At 44.3% G+C, this 19289-nt stretch overlaps 1 long non-coding RNA gene across 1 annotated transcript; it reads right to left on the minus strand.

Moving 5' to 3' along the window:
• Positions 1 to 15388: 15388 nt before the first annotated feature.
• Positions 15389 to 18746, minus strand: LOC113968574. Its single transcript, XR_003534566.1, has 3 exons — positions 18646 to 18746; positions 17775 to 17888; positions 15389 to 15559 (listed from the first exon to the last, which is right to left on the minus strand). It is a non-coding gene; the product is annotated as an uncharacterized LOC113968574 (long non-coding RNA).
• Between the last annotated feature and the right edge of the window lie 543 nt (positions 18747 to 19289).

Raw genomic sequence — 19289 nt, forward strand, 5'->3', positions numbered from 1 at the left:
AATAACAAAATTTTCAATTTCTTTGCTCCTGGAGGAGTTTGTGTTAAATTTGCAGTTCTGTAGAGACTCTGAGCTTACAGATTTTGATAGAAGAGAAGGAAGTTGGATCAATCTCAAGGAAATAAAAACCACATCGTTCAAATATTTGTGATTTATACACCGAGATATAAACATGGGTCTGTTGTGTGTATGGATATATGGACATATACACACACACCTGCATATGTGCTGGGCTTCACAGGCTGCTCACATCCAGAGGGTGACAGTCATGGATAATGATAGAGGGACAATAATAGTTGGTCTTTTCTAGTAAACACCTCTGCAAAACAGAGCTTCAGACTGGTGATCCCTTCTCAGACAGGAGTGACTGGAGCCTCCCAAATGACTGAGTGGGGCAGGGAAACATTCCTGCCTTCCTTTGGTGGATGGGAAAGCAGAGACACAGTCATGACAGCCACGCACGGGCAAGTTCAGGCAGACCTGAGCCCTCGTCCCGCTGTCTGTGCGCAGCCACAGCCGGCGTGGTTGGTGCCACGTACACTCTGCACTGTGCCCAACCAGTGGGTTGTCCTGCCATCAGTCCAATGCCCTTGCCATAGGAATTCACACCCCCCTATTTTGCAGTCCACTTGCCAAGTCTCATATTGACGTTTCCCACCTCAAAAAGCCACCACCAGAGCACCTTCTGCCAAGTTTCGCACGTGATCTCACGCCCCTGTGTGCCTCCATCCTCATGATGGGGAGGAAGCAGTCAGTGAGTGCAGGTGCTGTTCACGTGTTCATACAACTTTATATCAGCACTTCACTGCCTAATCCTGGAGGAGACCCCGCTGGTGACGAGCTGGGGCTACGTGTCAGCCACGAGGACACGGCTCTGGCATGCTGCAACCCGGCACAAGAATTACAAAGCAAAACACACAAGCCTTCCTCAAGAGATTGGATTTGACATAGCTGGGTGAACAGTTTAATTGGGTTATTAACACATCTCCACACTGACATCAAGAGCATTAAACACTGTGTAAATAGACTGGGGCCAAGAGCTCTGCCAAGGTGCTGGAGGCAGGTGAGAACGCCTCTCCCACGTCCCTCTGGGAGCCCCATGGCTTGCTGCTCTCTGCAGCTGGGACATCCCTGGTCTCTGAGAGGGAGGTGGTGGAAGGCAGGAGGCAAAACCACAGCTCCCTTCTGAGCTATGTCAGGGTTAGAATCACAGAATCATAGAATATTCTGAGCTGGAAGGGACCCACAAGGATCGTTGAAATCCAACTCCTGGTAGAGAAGGAGACAGGGTAAGGTCCACACCGGCCTCACCTGGCTTATTCTTCTGCAGAGCATCCTGGGAGCTGAATTGAGGTATCCTAAAATAGTGTAGAGACCACATTCCTACCATGGTCTTCTTTGGTTTCAAATCACCAATAATGACTGCTTCTGCATGCAATGGGGTTCTCAGCGCTGCTGGGGTTCCTCCTACTACCCTGAGGTACCTCCTCCTCGCTCATGGTAGAACCAAAGGACTGTCTGTCCGGACAGAGGTTTTGGGACATTTTCTGCCCAAGTGCACGGTGTTGTCCTGAGGCAGTAGTTCCTCCACCACCTTTGCTGTGAGCCAGCGTCAACACCCGGGTGAAGGGATGTGTCTGTCACACCACAAACCTGTGCCTCATGTCCCGAGGGAGCGCGAGGATTAGCAAGGCACTTCAAAGCGTTGTGTAATTGCACTTTCGCTCAACTCACACGGCTTTGTTTTCTTAATTTTCAAAAGAAATGTCAGGCAAGCCTCCAGGGACAGGCGAAAGGATCCCTCTTATGGTGACACTGGGTAGAACAGAGCCGGCACGTCCTTGTCCGCAGACGGGACTGGCTGGATCCGGGATCATCTCGTGCCTGTGAAAGTGAGGGCGGAGAAATTCGTTCTGAATTCAGTCCCTTTGGCCTTTTGAACCTGCAGCACTCAGCTTTCACTGCTGTTCTGCACCCGTGTGCTGGATCTCCTCTCTCTGGCTGAGCCTGTGGTGGGAGCCAGGTCTCCGGCATCCCCCCTCCCCTTCAGCCACTCCACAGAGGGATTCTGGGGTGGGCTCAAGGCACTTTCCTGCCTCCCTGACCCCACGTGCAGAGGAGATGATGCCTCTTTTCTCACACACTAAATTACTAAAGGGAGTAATTCCCTGTAGTCTGCTTATTGTACTGCTTCTGAGGGCTTGAAGCTTGGGACAGGGGAGCCTGGAGGACCCACCAGCAGCTGGAGGGTCAGTGCCCAACTGTCCTCCTCCCTGCCTTAATGGAAAAGGATATTAAGGGTTATAAATGCTTTGAGAAACCTGCACACAAGAGGAGAAATCAGAGATAGTCATTGGATTCCTTTGGCTACTATCTCATGGAATACCAGTAGTATCTGCCTTAGCAGATTTACTTCCTGGTGTAGCTGTAACCTCACCCTCTGCCTGGCTCAGCGCAGAGCTGTGGTACAGCCCTAAATCCTGCCTTCAAATACACCTTGGTCTTTGTGTGGAGAACAACTCAGATCTTGGGAACCCTGATTCTACCATAGGATTCAGGCTCTAACATAGAAATTAACTCATCCACCTTCAGGAGAAAGTTTTAGGCTTTTCTTCCAAAGGTGCAGGTTGTGCAGAAAATGGCAGTGGGAGATTTCACACAGGAGAAATTCAGATTGTCAAGTCAAATTGTCTCCAAGCATGATCAACCACTTCATGTGCTCTTTAAGTCAATCTTATCTTGAACTTTCCCTGTTTTTTTTCCCCTCTTCATCACTGTGGAAAGGCTCTGACTGACAGAAATCATCCTCTATGTTCCTTCCACGGATGAGGGTTCATCTGCTGACCAGATACTGGCTGTGGAAATGTTCTCTTTTCCTTTATTTAATGCATCTTCTTGCTGGCAAATGGATTTTGAAAAGAGAATGAGCCATTGACTGAGAAAAATGAAACTGGTACATCACAGAAGATAAATACTGGGAACTGGTTTGCCCAGTTTGAAAATATGTTCTGATTTTCTTCTCCCTCTGTTCCTGGTGAAGAGTGAACTGTCATCTCTGATGGTGCTCTGGGCTCTTCCCATCTTGGTTGGGACTTAGAAGTGCAGAAATTGAAAGGGAGAAAAAAAAACAACAAAGAAAAACAAAGGAATGTTTTGAATGTTGAGTCCTTTTGGTGGGATGCCAGTTGGAGATGCTGGGTGAAGGCACGGGATTAAGCACATTGCCTTGCTCATCCCTAGACATGTTGTTCCCAGTAAATCAGCTTTGCTTCTTGTGGGTGTCAGGTGAACTCAAAGCTTCTGTCTCTTCAGAAATTCCACAAAATCTTCTCATCTGATAAAGACTTCTCTTGATAACCGGAATAAAATTCATAAGATCAAGTCACCATCAGATCTTGCCATTTTGACTAATTAAGATATGGAAATTTTGGGTATTTTGGTACATTAAAGGCTGTTTCTCTGCCTGGAGTATCTCTCCCAGCTGTGGATCTCAGACTAGGGTTTGCTTGTGGCATTTAAAAGTGGACTTGCAAGTCCAAGGGAAGTTTAGCCATCCAGGTGGGACCTGCTGCCAGATGTGTGCTGAGCAGAGCGTTTGGCACTGAAAGGATTTGAGAAGTTCAGGTACAAGAGCATATTTTCTGTGGAATTTTTTCTTCTATTTTCTCCTGAATTTATCTTTCTCTTTTCACTGTTTTCTCAGCCCTGGTGCTAATAAATTACATTATCACTTGCTATAGATCCTTTCATCCTTCAGAGAGCTGCACTGGAAGCTGAAATGCTGCCCAAATCAGAGGGTTGTGATCTTCTTTAAGACAAAAGGAGAGGGAAATAATTTGGTTCCCATTCTTTAGAAAATCCTTTTTTTAAGGAATCACAGGGTTATATGATATGTTTCAATTTTCTCCCATTCACGTGGGAACAGCAGCAGGTCAACCATTATCCTGAGAGACAGCAAAAGATTTCTTCACATTTCAAATTCTGACCAAATGGGAGAAAAAAAAATAGATGCCCTCCCCCCTTGTTTGTCTGGCTGACTCTAATTCACAGCATTTGGGAACAGCAAAGAAGGTGACAGAAAAACATCACCCTGCAGGTGCTATCACACAACAGTCACTCCTGGGACTGGCTGCTTTCCTTCCCCACTTCCCAGGCTCCCAACCCAGTGTGTGGGAGCTGCTTCCCGGGGGGCACAGGGCAGGAAAGCCCATCACTGCCCAGACCAGCCTTGGGGACATGGGGCTCATCACCATGTTTTCTCACCAAATAGGTGCTCAGGTCAATAAACAAACACACAAATAAACTTAGTAACCAAAGTTTTTGGTAGTAGAGCTCCTGCAAAATGCAGAATTCACCGGCTACGCAGCTCTGTCAAATAGAGGGGATACTCTGCTCCCATCTGATAAGGTGAGAGTCTGTCCAAAAACAACACTGCCAGGCCCATGATCTCATCTATCCAACCAGGAACAGTGCAAAGAAGTGAAAAATGAATGTGAAAAGAGAGAGATATCCAGGAGACAGGGTGAATAAACCCTCAGGAACACAGGAGTCACCGACAGCAAAAATAAACCAGGAAAAACAAAGCTCGGCATTATGTGAGCGCTGATTCTGCTCTCCCCGGTATCAGTAGGAATCTGGCAGTTGGGTGGATGGCAGGAAGGCTTGAAGGCTCAGGGTGGAACTATTTTTGATGTGAACTTTTCATCTGTTTACACTTTAAGAGCAAATTGTGTGGCACAGAGGTGGCACTCACGTGGCAGCGTCACCTGCGCAGAGAGAGCAGGGTCTGGCCACTGCAAAGCCCACGTGCAGGAGAATGAGCAGTGAATGCTGTGAATAATGAGGATAATAAGCAGCTCATCTTTCCTCCCCATGGAAAATTCCTTCTTTGAAGCCAAAATTTAACAGAACAAGCCCAAAATGAGCATTCTCGCGTTTTGCCTTTTCGTTGCTGTTCCCAGCTCTGGTCTCAACCTGCTTCTGGTCACAGCAGTGACATAGTCCCAAGTTTATAAGTGGGAAGTGAAGGACAAGGAGATTAAAAGATCCAGCCAAGGCCACGTGGGAAGTTGGTATCAGAGTTCTGGAGGCTGAAAATTCGTGTTAATCTCAGTGACAAAATAATCCCTGCTCTTGTGCTTTTGAAACAACAACGTGTACTTTTCCTCTCAAAGGGGAGTTGTGAGAAAACACAGCAAATATTACAGAAACAAAACTCCTGACACCCTTAAACACCTTATTAATCCTACGCATATTTGGTACCTGTAAATCTTCCATTTAGAGTCAGATTTGTGCCATTCCTTCTAGGCTTGGGCAATATTGCAAATAGCCAAGTACGTGTAAATACAGAATAAATTAGAATTTTTATCCATTATATACTTCTAGTGTTTATATTCATCTCAGACACCCAATGAAGCTTTGTGGGTTGTGACTTCTGGTGCCTACCCAGCAAGAAGGAAATACTCAGCCAAAAGCAGAGAATTATATTTGCATCTTCAACAGAGGTGCTTATGATATTTGCTAAAAAGATTGTTGTACCATAGAAGGAGACAGAAAATTGACATGTTTTAAGGCCTTTTGGACGCAAGACAGAAAACAGCAGGGTGGAAAATTTATACAGAAATTACTTCTGAGAAACTGACACCGGGAAAGCGAGAAACACATTTCCTTGGTGGAGCAAGGATTTGGATTTGCAGGGGACACAGTGAGACTATACCAATTTTAACAAGCGATGAAGAAGAAAATTATACATTTCCTGAAAAGAGAATAAAACCAAATGGGAAGTTTAGCTGTGACAGGAGTGAGAGTCATCTAAAAGCAACCAGGAAAATAGTTGGGAATTCCTGGTGGAGCCGGGGATGGGGAGGAGAGGACAGCTGAGTCCAATCAGCCTGGCCAGGACTCTCGTGCTCCTCCTGTCATGGGCTGCTACTTGATGTCTCTTATCATCTGCATCGGCCCCATCGAGACGAGCCGTGTTCTTAATGAGCTGATATATGAGACAGTGAGAGCTGGGGCTTAGAGAGAATATTGTACCTTCAGAGAGGCCATTTCTCAAACTGAACAAATGGCCTCTGAAGCTGCTGCTGACTCAGGGTAACGGATGATCTGTCTGAAGACATTTTTTTTTTAGGTCTATGTGTAGAAAAGGCACATTTTTAAATGAGCTGCACTGGGAGCAGCAGGTACGGTGCTGGGGCACTGCAGCCTTGTGGAATCAGGCTGACCCAATATCCCTGTTGATTCCCATACCTTCCATCTTGCAGAGAGATGCCACAGAGCATCTTAAAGCTCATCCCATTCCACCCCCTGCCATGAGCAGGGACACCTTCCACTAGACCAAGTTGCTCCAAACCCCATCCAACCTGGCCTTGGACACTTCCAGGGATGGAGCAGCCACAGCTTCTCTGGGCAGTCTGTGCCAGGGACTCACCACCCTCACAGGGAAGGATTTATTCCTAATTTCTAATCTCACAAAAGGTTCATTGATCATATTTGCTCCATCACCTGGATGAAGCTTCACAACGTTTTCAAGGAAATATTCCCCTGTCCGTAATTCTTCACCCACACAGCTCAAATAATTTAGCACAGTTTGGGAGAAGGTCCTGTGTTCATGAGCTCAGAAACAAGGTTCCAGAAGAGTTAAAAGCCACATTTATTTTTTAGGTGGGACATCCAATTTGGGAAGACTGCTGTGGTCTGGTGAAGATGCTCAGGTTGGAGCTGGGTGCTCTAGGAGGGAGATGGACACCTGGAATGAGTCCACTTAAAACCAGGTGCTGAAGTTTTTCTGTACAAATGCAAGGCAGAATACCTGGGTCCTGTGAAGGACAATGAGTGATTTTAAGTAGCAGGTCAATAAGCTGAGGGACACATGGCATTACCCATTTCCCAGCCCCCCAAAGGGCCCCTGACCCTGTCACAAGGGCACATAGTGATAGAACAAGGATGAATGGCTTTAAACTGAAAAACAGCAGGTTTAGATGGGATGTTGGGAGGAAACTGTTCCCTGTGAGGGTGATGAGGCCCTGGCACAGGTTGCCCAGAGAAGCTGTGGCTGCCCCATTCCTGGAAGTGTTCGAGGCCGGGTTGGGCTTGGAGCAACCTGGGATAGTGGAAGGTGTCCCTGTCCATGACAGGGAGTTGGAACAAGATGAGTTTAAAGGTCTCTTCCAACCTGAACCAGTCTGTGATTCTAACACAGTCACAGTGCAGTGCCTGCTCGAGAGGCACAGCTCTATGGACACAGCTAATTTCCTTCCAATCCACAAAATTATTATAGTACTGGGTTTGAACAACATTAGGAAAATGATGCAATGGATACAACAAAAGCTACAGTTATCCTGCAGGGATTTCAATGTAATAATATTCAGGCCGACATAATCAACAGAATCTCTGAACTGTTCAAGTTTCAGCCAACATTGGCAATTAAGAAATCTTACCATGAAATGTAACTTAACTCCTTATTAGCACTTGGATCTCTATCAGGAACACTGAAAAAAAGTAAAATAAAAAAAATCCAAGAGCATTTTTCAAATTAACAGCCTTGAGGGCAATATAATGTAAGTTCAGCCAGAGCGAATCGAGTAGGAATAGTTAATTTAGTTCTAGGAAACTTAAGAATCCCTCATCTCCTCATCAGCAGTAACTTGCTTGTTAAAGGAAGACAAATGAAAATGTTAATCAGCAAAGATTCACACTGGGGGATTGCTTGGAATGAATCACTCCTACCCGGCAGCCCTGGCGAGGTCATGTGTATGTAACCGGCTCTGCTGCCTCCAAAATGCTCCAAGCTGGAGAAATTTGACTTTAAAAGACCTGTGCCACAGCCTACTTGGCACAGAGGATTTGCCACATCTGGACAGGGTGGCTCCACAACCGTGACCAGCACTCTTGGTGTTGGCAGTGCTCTGAAAACTGTTTTTTATGGGTCTATTTTTCACCCAGCTCTTGGTTGGGGCTGGTGAATGTGCCCTATGTTGGATTTGACATTGGTCCTTGAGCATATTTTGGCTGTGTCGTGATGTTGTGCACCTTGGGGCAGGGGAGACAGTGCCCACGGGGGTACATGGCCAGGTAAAAAAGTCAAATGAATTTTAGAACTTTAAAAATCTTTTTAGCTTTTATTTTCTTTTTTTCCCCCCTTTTTTAACAGAAGAACCAGCTCTGGCTGGTTATATGGACCATAGATTTAAAAATAGCTGGGTTCCTTCCTGTCTGAGGTAGAGAGAAAGATATAAGCCTGATTTATTGGCTGTCCAGTAGACTTTATATTCAATTTCCTCTTGTCACATTCCTATCAAGTAACTGCATGAGTGTAGCAGAGACAGAGTGAGCCTTTACAGAATAAATACATTCATTTACATGATGAATACCTATATTCACATGAATAAAAGTCTCTCTTCAAACACTCAAACAAATAAATACCAGCCAAACATTGTTAGCAGAAAACTGGTGAAGAAAAGCAACTGCACATATTTTAATTCTACATGTTTGTGAACACATTTTTATATGGGATGCACTGAAATAAGTGTCCTGCCACATCCAATATAATGAGGGATAAATCCTGCTTTCTGGAACACAGTCACATTTTCCCTTTCCTCCTTTCTGCCTGGTTGTGCCTGTGGTGGCTGATGCTGCACAGTGAGAACATGAAATCATTAAGGCTGGAAAAGACCTCCAAGATCACCAAGCACCAGCACCACCACCATGGGATTAACCCGCATCCTGAAGTGCCATATCCACGCATTTTCTGAGCCCTTCCAGGGATGGTGAGTCCACCACTTCCCTGGACTCAGCACAACGGAGCATCCTGTGTTTCCTGGGGGAGGAAAACCTCCCAGAGAGGTTTTGCCTGGCTGCAAATATGGGACTGGCTAAGCCAGACTTGCTCAGAAGCAAGTCTGAGAAGCAAAACCAGAAATAAATACATTAAAAAAAATAAATATATGATATTTAAAGTTTCTCTGCAAGTGACATCACAGTTTGAGCCAAGGTCTGCTAAATTTCTGCTGGGCTGAATGCAGAAGTGGATTTTCCTTGTGGGATATTTCCACTGAGAATAACTCTTTTTCTCATGTCCAGAAGGTCCAAGTATTTCTGCCTGGGCCATCAAGCGGGAACAACACTGAGAGCTCCATTTTACATTTCCATGGGTTCCAGTAGCTGGCTAAAGCTTCCACAAACCTCACATTACACACACAAACAGCTCTTATTTATCACTTCCATCATATGTTAAAAATTTTCTTCTTTTCAGAGAAAACTTAGCCTTTTGAAAATAGGTTTATGAACTCACACATATTTATGGAACTGGGACAGAGAACTGACACGAAATGTTCTCAGGATGATGGATGCAATCCTGTCTCCAGGGAAAAAAATTAGGAACCCAACCAAGGAAAAACACTCTGGAAAACTTCACATCAAACAAGAAAACGAAGGAGTGAGAAGAAATGAAACACATTTCAGATTATGAAAAGGGAGTTAGTTAATGTCTGAGTTTTGTCTGATGCCCTGGTGATGGCCATCAGTGAAATCAGTGTGGGGGCACCGAAGCCAAGCTCAGGAGAAAGGCCAGCACAAGGATCATTGCAATGGTCAGTCCCGGGCACTGAAATGTGTCCAGCTTGATTTGCTCCAATGAATTCAAAAATACTTTCCCTGTGTTGTATTAAATATAAACAAAGCCTTCACTTAGATTGCATATTCTCCTGTACAAGTATGTTATTTTAATTTCCCCCAAGAGCTAAAAAAAGAACCTTTTTTTTTCATTTTTATTTGATATACATAATGTAGGCTGGCAGCATTAGTGTAAGTGTTTTCTATTCATGGTTTTCTGAAACTTTCTGTTAGAAGGCTTTGAAATCAAACACCCTTCTTTTTATCATATATTACTTCCTCCCCGGGAACCATTCCGTCTCCGTGCAGCGATCCCATTAGGCTTTTAACTTTCATATGAAAAAAACAAAACCTCTCCAAAAACCTGTGATAAAAATGTATTGATGTTTGAACACCATCCAAAGCAGTCAACTTCAAAACCAACACACAGACACACAAATTTTGTGAATGGAAAATGGGAATTTGATTTATTGGGAGGGGAAAAAGCTTTTGCATGGGCGGTAACCATGTTTAATGGGCCATCTATTGACTTTGGGCATACCCAGTACAACTGGTGTTTGCAACAGTGTTTAAGACTAATTTTCCAAAGGAAAGGACCATGGTTTTATACAAACCACAAGTGATACAAGTGACTTGTAGGCTGGATGATGTCTGCAGAATTGTTTATTCTTGCAGCAGTCAAGGTGGCTGTGGTTCTGCTTGCAGACTTAGAGGTAGCATCAAAGAAGTAAAAATAGATTTGAAAGATTTTAAACTATTGTACACCGTTAAGAACTTGAAATCGTGACTTTAATGGATTTTCTTGGTGTTCAAAATGTGTCTTTAGGTTAAATTTTATGAAAAATTTCTCTTCAGACCCACTCAGGTCTGTCCTTTTACCATTAAGTATTTCAATGGAGTTGGAATATCCTCTTCAACAAGTGTTTTTCACATTTATCAGATAAACTAATTTAATAATAACAATAATGATAATAATGATGATAACAACAATGTTGTAAAATTAAATTCACAGGTCTGTTCCATCTGAAATGAGCCAGCTCCTCATCCAGACTCTTGTGCATCCTAAAGGACCTGGTCAAATGTTTGGGATGCAAAAAAACCACTCAGGCAATAGAAATAAAGAGGAGGAAAGACGGAGGACTCAAGGTGCTCAGATTGAATTAGGTCATATTTATTATTGGAGCATCTTGAAGGAACATCTACACTTGTGACCCAGAGGACCCATAATCCTGGGTTGAGACTCTTTATTTTCAAACCCAGCTATATAAATGTCAAATTTCTGTTAGGGGTGATGATCCCAGTAAGACCCAAGGTGTAAGACTCTTCTCACAGCATCCTCAATTCACTTGATTTATGCCCAAGTTGCCTTTTTCTCTGCTGGTGTTCAGCAGTTCCCACAGGACAGCAGATCTCACTCACTCCTGTCCTCAAATATCTGCATGACCACTCCATAGTCACCAACCACAACACCTCAGTCAGGTAAATCCTGCGATGTTGCTTCTGTTCCCTGGCTGGAAACACACCCAAACACCTCCTGGAGGAGCACAGGAAACCCTGTTAATTTAACACATCCCTTTCATGCCTGGGACACCCACACCTGCACCAAAAAATCAGGAAAACACTCTTGGTGATAATTTAGAGAAAAACCAAGTTCAGGAACCTCAGAAGTGATCTCATTAAAATCAAACAAACTGCTGGTGCTTGACATAATTAAGGGTGTTTGATTTGGCTCTAGAGCAACGAAACAGCTACACGCAGAAAAGTGGTTGCAGCTTTTGTCCTTACAAATAGGAAGCATCATTTATTCCCTAGCAGCTCTGTACCAATCCCTTTCTGTTAAAATCTTTCAAACATTTCTTCCTCTTCACTTTTCCTGGCACTGTAGAGCAAAAGCAATGTTTGACAGGTATTAATTTTGAAAACAAATGGTAGATTTTCAGATCAGCTGCTGACGAGAAGGCAGGGAGAGAGCAAATTGCAGGTTGCTTTAATTGCAAACTGGGAATTTTATAAACAAAATACACACAGAGTATCATTTATAATCATGATCCAGGCCAGAGCAATAATTATGATAAATCCTTTGTCAACCCTACTAAGAAGTCTTTTATGAAGTAGTAGGGGATTAATTCACATTCTAGACAATGGTTCAATAAAATGCTTTCCAGCTTCTCTGACATATGGAATTCCACATGGGCTGCAATCAGATGTTCCCCAAAATGGCACTTTTTCATTGCTTAACTCCTTGACAGTTTAACATAAACAAGCACTGAATTCATTAAGCTGCAATTTTTAAGCTTTCTAATTAACTGAAACAGCTGAAGTTTGAGTCTTCAAACACATGTTAAAGGCTTAATTTTCAAGACATAAACCACTGTAAGACCTGCACTTTATTAACATTTGAGGTGTTCAGCAGAGAACCTTTCCCTGTGTTGTTCTTCATGGTTCTGCAAAATGTAGACTTACAACATTTTAACATGAAGTCATTCACAAAAGAACAAAATATCTTGTTTTTATAATGAAAGGCATTATTGCTTTGATTTAGAAACGGAACCTTTTTGACTATGAGCTCCCTGACATTTTTGTCCAATCTTATCAGACTATTTTCATTGCTTCGTTAAATGTCCTGTGGCTTCCTTAACAACACTTAACTAAACTTAACTAAATTATACTAAAGGTATTTAAGCACTATTTCTCAAAAACCAGCCAGCTCTCTACTCTGTGTGATTCATGTCACATTCACAACAGTCCATTCAATATTTTGGATGCTGTCTTGACCCCAGAGAAGGGTCTTTTGACCCATTAAAGTCTTTTAATCTTTGCCATGACTTGGGAAATGTGCTTCTGGAAACAACTAGGCTTTAATCCTTCTACAGTCTTAAGTATTAAAAAAAAATGGCTTTAAGCTGAGAGAGGCAAGATTGGATACTAGGAAGAAATCCTTCCTTGTGAGGATGGAGAGGTTGCCCAGAGAAGCTGTGGCTGCCCCATCCCTGGAAGTGTCCAAGGCCAGGTTGGACAGGGCTTGGGGCAACTGGTCTAGTGGAAGATGTCCCTGCCCATGGCAGGGGGTGGAAGGACATGAGCTCTAAGGTCTCTTCCAAACCATTCCATGATTCTTTGATACATTTTCTTACACAGCAAAAATTGGGTAGGTCAGGTGACTGATAACATGTCATCATCCCTTGGACCTGTGTGACCTTTGCTTGCAGCCAGGCAAGACCAGAAATGACCGGAACACTGCAGATACTTGGTTGCTCTAAAGGTGTTTTTAAATTCAACCCCTTTGAACTGGATTTGGTCATCTTTTAATTCTTAACCTGAAGTAACCACAGCAAGAGCATCACTTGAAATGAGGGCACACACAGTGTCTCTGTGACCTGAGGACCTCATAACCATGGCACCACAGCAAAGATGTATCAGAGTTGATGGAGGGGAGAAAGCCGTTTTTACTCTTCCTGTCCCACCAGTTATGGATGGAGTCCATTGAAAACAAGTCTGACGTGACCTCTGCCATTTCATGAGACATTGAACTGAGCTGTGCTGGGACTTGTCTTGCTCAGCACAGATGGTAAGCTGTGCCCTCTTCTTTCACATGAGATAACAAATCTGACCCAGGCACCAGGTGCTCTGTCCTGCCTGTGGGTTTATGTGTGAAATGTGAAGAGAGGAGGAAATGGCAGGAAGTGAAGCACCATCAGCAAAACTTTCATGTGGGTTTTGTTCCCAGGAAACCACTTCCTCTGTTTGTACGGGTTGGAACAGGGATGGGACTGCATGGGGACTCTCGCTCTCAGCTAATTTAGCCAAGCCAGGAAAGCCATGGCACCCAACAAAAATCAAAGGAGGCATTTTTCTTTATTATTATATGTTTATCTGAATTCTGCTGTCATAGAGTTTTTGTTGCATGGGAATTTCCCTCCTCTTCTTTTTCCTTTCTTCCCCTCCTTATTTTTTTTTCCTGCCAAAACTGATTACAGTGAAATAAATTTTCAAGAGTTTGGACCAGAGAAAAAAAGCCCAAAATAAACTCTTGTGAATGGGGAACTAACAGATGGATTTATACCATGGAGGAGCACAACAATGCACAACTGGACTAATACTTGGATAAATGACATGGTTCCTTAGTGCTGCCTGATCTCATTGATCACTTGCCTACCGAGGATAGGGCACCTTCCAAAAGTATAAAGCCCAGTAGCTTTCTGGAAAGTTCTGGCAAATTCTTTTGTACTCAGGTAAAAATACATCTACATCTATGCACACTAGTATCTAGTAATGTTTAGAAGGTTGATTTTCTTTTAGTTTTTTAAAAGAAAAGTATTTAGTGGCTGAAAATGAAGAGAGATCCCTGAAGCCTCATGTCCCAAGGGGCATCTGGAAATGCACAGTGTGGAGCTTACACTGGCAAGACATGGAGCTGTCAAGGGCTGGGAACTGCTGCCTTTCCCTGCTGACCCAGCATCCAGCCACTGGGATGGTGGTGTGTCTCAGCACAAAAAGCTCCCGGAGTGGGAAAAGGGATTTCAGTGGTGCAGTGTCACCTGCCAGCTTGCAAAAAGCCAAACCCAAGCCAAGCCGCATCCCGGGGCCAAAGGCTTAGCAAGGTTAGTCACCAGCAACCAGAGCATCCCAAATAAACACTGACGTGTTTTTTGTTCCCAGGTTTGGTGGTTGCACTCCTTGAGCAGGGAGTGGACAACCTCCCTGGAGTGCCTCAGGATTTGGTTTGGAGTTAGAAGTAAGGCCTTAAGTCAATTAACAGCTGTTGGAAAAATCCATGCTAGGAAAGACATGGGCAAATTATGAGCGCAACCACAGCTCACTTTGGCTGGGAGAGCTGGGGATGGTACAGGGGAGGACAGATCAGGACCTGGAGCTGCATCCCAGAGCAGCACTGGGAAGCAAAGAGCAAACTAGCTCTGAAATTGCTGCTGCCCTGTCCTGTACCTGCCTTCCTCTTCCTGCTCCTCTCCATGGGGATGCATCATAGCTGGAGACCAGAGAATAGCTGGCAATTGCTCTATTTAGAGGATAATTTTAATCTCTTTTTCTGTTCAGGATCATGGCCAGGCCAATCACTCTGCTCTCAAAGGGCATTTGATCAACACGGTGTGTGAAATGCTTTTTCAGGTATTTTGCTGAGCACCCTGACTGCAGATGGATAAGCACAGTGGATCCATTTATGTTCCTCAGCTGGAAGAATGTGGGTCATTTCTGGTGTGAACAGTTCCACTTAGCAGCATAGAACTTTAATTCCTGAAAAATGTGCTGTTGTCAGATAGAAATCATCATTCCCTGGACATTAGCTCTGGTGAAATCCAAAGTAAAATGGTTGATGGTGACAGCAGAGCAGCCTGGGGAACCAAGGGTGATGATGGCACTGCTGTCAAGGGAGGGTTTGGGATGCATGAAACTTGCCTCCTTTTCTGAGTCTCTGGTATTGTCATCCCACCCCAATCCCACCACAATTTCCCTTGTTTCTTCTCTGTGATGTGGAAAAAGCTGTTCACTGTCATGTGTCCCTCATCCTTGGTACAGCAAAATTTGGTTTGCCTCCATCTCATTCTTTTTTCCCCCCAGTGTAATTGTTTAGGCTGGTGCTGATGTGCAGACCCATTGATAAAATTTAAAGACTAGAAACCAAATTGTGCCAAGGAGCACATATTTCCTTAACTTTGAGCCATTGTTGGAGGTGGTTCTGATCTTCCCCACCGCTCACAGACAGGTTTAACAACCTGCAGAATGGTTTTGCTTTTGTCACTTGTTAATTGCAGATCACTTCGTAACAAACCCCACCGTGACGGCGAGAGGGAAATTCAGAAAAGATTTAGAAGACTCTGCTTGTTTTAAAGAAAACAAAATTTCACAGCTCCTCGCTCTGCTGTGTTATCCCTGTAGGCCAGAATCATCCTGGGTGAGGCTGCTCCAGCAAGGTCTTGTGGTTTTGCTAAGAACAACAGACATGGGATAATTACACAAATAGGTCCCGACCTCCAGCTCCCTCTGATCTCCCATTACATCGAAGTGGTTTGGATCAGGATCAGCACCATAACTCAGGCTGAGGTCCTCTCCATCGAGGTGAGGATGGGGTTTGTCCCTTCACTGTGTGGCACTGCAGGTATTTGGATAAGACGACGCTTGGTAGGAGTTTTTATTGTCTGAAATCACATGAAATCTTGGGAGCAATAAGGTGAAATCCTGAGCTCTAATTTATTATTTGTTAATAGCAGAATAAAATGCTTGAGAAAAAAGGTAATAGGTAGAAAATTGTTAGTAAAAGTTCTTTTTTTCTTGCTTAGGTTCTCTTTCCCTCAGGGCTTTCTCTGCTTAGCCATGAAAATACAGGTGTTGGATATAATTTTGGTGTTCAGGATTAAAATGGGTATTTATTATACAACTTTAGGCCTGATCTAGATCCACTGAAGTCACCAAAGCCACAGATGTCACTAAATCCATTTGTAATTAATTTCTTTCTTGTGTCCATGACACAACCTCCAGGTACAACCCAAGCTCTGGATGTTGAAGCTCCATCTGCTTCAAATTATGGATGGGCATTTTTCTTTTGCTTGTATGTGAGTTCAAACAAACATCACAAGGACTTTTGCACCAAAACAAAATAATGAAGGAGGACTAAAAAGAGTGTGAGGAAGGTGAAAATAATTAATTAGGCTGAAAAGCAAAATCAATCATTCCCTTCCTTCTTGACATTTTAGTGGCTAGGCCTGTCAAAGTCTTCTGAAAAGAAAGTGAAACCACCCCTATGCTCCTAAAACCAACAGTAAGTGACTTCAGCCTCATATTGTAAAGGATTTGGGGGAGACAATGACTTCTTTGGCTCACATATAGACACTACAAAGCATTTAGAGTGCCCCAGAAATTTTTACCTTCGTTAAGAAACCATATGCCCTTACTGGAGCACTTTTGTAAAACCGCGAGTAAAATGTAATGAGTTCAGCATTTTCATATCATTTTAATTTTCTTAGCTGATATTTGAGATAAAAGACAAAGCCTGCCTTGGTTTCAGTTCAGAGGACGTTCTGTACTATGGCTTCACTTTTCTGAAATACTGATCAAAGCAGAGCTGTGAAATCTTACTATCCCATTGCTAACTGCACTGTTGACTTTGTGCATACTTCCAAAATCCCTGCTTCCCCTTAGACCTTTCGACCACCTTATTAAAAAGGAAAAAAAAGCAAGATATTTGCATTTGGTACTGTTCAGTACTTTCTCGCTAGAAACGGCCTTGCCAGGAAGGTAAAACACAATTTTCCTGTTCTATAATTAAAGGAATAAACCTTTTCCATGGTACCTCCAAGCTCGCTCTGCTCTGAAACATGTGTGGTATCATTTTGCCTACTGTGAGGGATGCAGTTCATTAACCTTGGAGACACCCCCCTCATCAAAGGAAGGAGGAAAACATCTCACGAGTTTTCCCCTCAGATTCTCTGATTATATTAATCCCAGAAGATCTGAACTTCATTTTCTTCCCATCTGGGACAAGAATCCAGCAGGGAGAAGTTCAGGGTACCCAAATGTTTCCGTAACTGTCTCAAATAACTTCATGCATTTCAGCTCAGCAGCTGTGTAACCAAGTGTGGAGTCATGGGACTCCCCATCAGCCTCAATTCATCCCCATCCCTGGGTTCTCCTGGGAGAGGGAACATTGGGGGGGGGGCTGAAGGGTCCTGGGGCTCCTCACCCATCACCTGTATGGAGATGCTTCCTGTCACATTTTTCCCCAATAGTTTTCTCCCTCCATAATTTAGATTTCAAATAAAGAAAGAAAGGAGACGTGGTGTTGGTGAAGTGACAGTGTCAGGCACAGCAAAGATGCAACTGTCTGTGAAAGTGTCTTCCAGGCAAGTTTCCTGTCAGGGAAGCCACCAGCTGGACCAGTTAGACAGTGGGTGGTTTGAGGTGACTCTAAAATGACTCTGCTGCTCTTGGGGTGGTTTTCTGCAGTGGCTGTGGGGATTGCAGACCTACAGGAAGCCATAATTTTCATTTCAGCAAATTTAACATCCTGGGGACACCCTCATGGGTGGGGGTGATGATTCAGGAGCTGGATGGCAGTGACAGGAAACACACATGAATGTTGTATGGGGTCTAACGCCTCAGATGGGGCATCTGCTCAAGAGCTTTGGGCACACGGGCACCCTCACCCATAGCAGGGGACTCGTCTACACACGTGTGCAGGGGGTGACTGGGGGAGCTGACACTGTGTTCAACTTGTTTCTGTGGTCTCTGAACATCAGCCTTGAAGTCAATCTTCTTTCCTGGAGGAAAAAATAGTAGTTTTGACATTCCAAGAAATCCCAAAGGGAAAAATACTGAAAATTAAATGGGTTGGTCTCCGTCCAACTCACTTACTCATGGGAGATAAATGATTTCGTATGCTAATGACCATTCCCTCAAATCTCTGACATTTTCTTACAATGTACTTAAGTACAGTTTGTTTTGCTTTCTGTCTCCACAACAATTAGAAAGATTTATATTTTATTGCTCCAGTTATGTTTGCCAGGACCACACTTCCTTTCCTTTTTAAAGGCACAGTGATATTGTCTGGTACAAGGCACACAACAGAGCTTTCTGAACAGCTAAAATGAAAATAAACAAGGCTGAACTTATCTTGTGGAAGAGGGCAGACACTTTCTCTCGGCACAGCGAAGCCAATAAAGGCTTCTGGCTCTTTTCTCCTCGACAGATCAGTACACACAGAATCAGCAGCAGTTCATAAGCAAGACAACTCTGTCACCTTTTGTGATAACTTAAAATTAATTCCTCCTTCCAACGTGATTATGAAGGGCTAAAACCTGCCACCTTTCCAGGCGCTTCTGGTGGTACAGGCTGATTCCTTCAGTCCTACTGTTTGGCAAAGGGATGCGTGTGGAGGAGGGACTCCTGTGTTGGTGCAAGCTGGTGGAGGAACAAAGTCCCACTGTGTCCAGGGGCAGGTAGCACAAACGATGATTGTTCCCAGTGACACCTTTCCCTGCCTCCTCCACCCGTCTCCCAGCCCTCTGGGCGACTCACATCCCATTGAAGAAGACCCATGAGAGGAGGAGGACTTTTGTTTGTGGCCTCCCTGCTAGCTTTGCCAACCAGGATGCTGGTGTTAAATTAGCATTGCTGGGTTGAGACTGCAGGGAATGGAGCTGAGGTCATGATGTTTCAGCCTGGAAACCAGATAACCCAGGGCTGCAGTGGCACTCTGCCCATGGCTGTGTGAGGAGCCTTTTCCATCGCCCTGTGTCTGCCACGTCTGAGCAGCTCAGCACCACGAGAGGTGCTGAGCCCCCATGATGCTGCTGTGGCCCATTAGGACCCCACTGCCTGCCACTAATTACAGAATCACACAATATCACAGAATATGCTGAGATGGAAGGGGCACATAAGGATCATCGAGTCCAGCTCCTGGCCCTGCACAGGACCATCACCAAGAGTCCCACCATGTGCCCCAGAGTATTATCCAAATGCTTCTTGAGCTCTGTCAGCCTTGGTGCTGTGCCCACTGCCCTGGGGAGCCTGTTCAGTGCCCAACCACCCTCTGGGGGAAGAACTTTTTCCTGAGATCCAACCTAACCCTGCCCTGACACAACTTCAGGCCATTCCCTGGAATCCTGTCACTGGTCCCCGCAGAGAAGAGATCAATTCCAGCCCCTCCTCTTCCCGTCACA

The sequence above is a fragment of the Neopelma chrysocephalum genome, unplaced genomic scaffold (assembly GCF_003984885.1).
Source record: "Neopelma chrysocephalum unplaced genomic scaffold, ASM398488v2 Primary Assembly neopelma1_68, whole genome shotgun sequence".
Classification (NCBI taxonomy): Eukaryota; Metazoa; Chordata; class Aves; order Passeriformes; family Pipridae; genus Neopelma; species Neopelma chrysocephalum.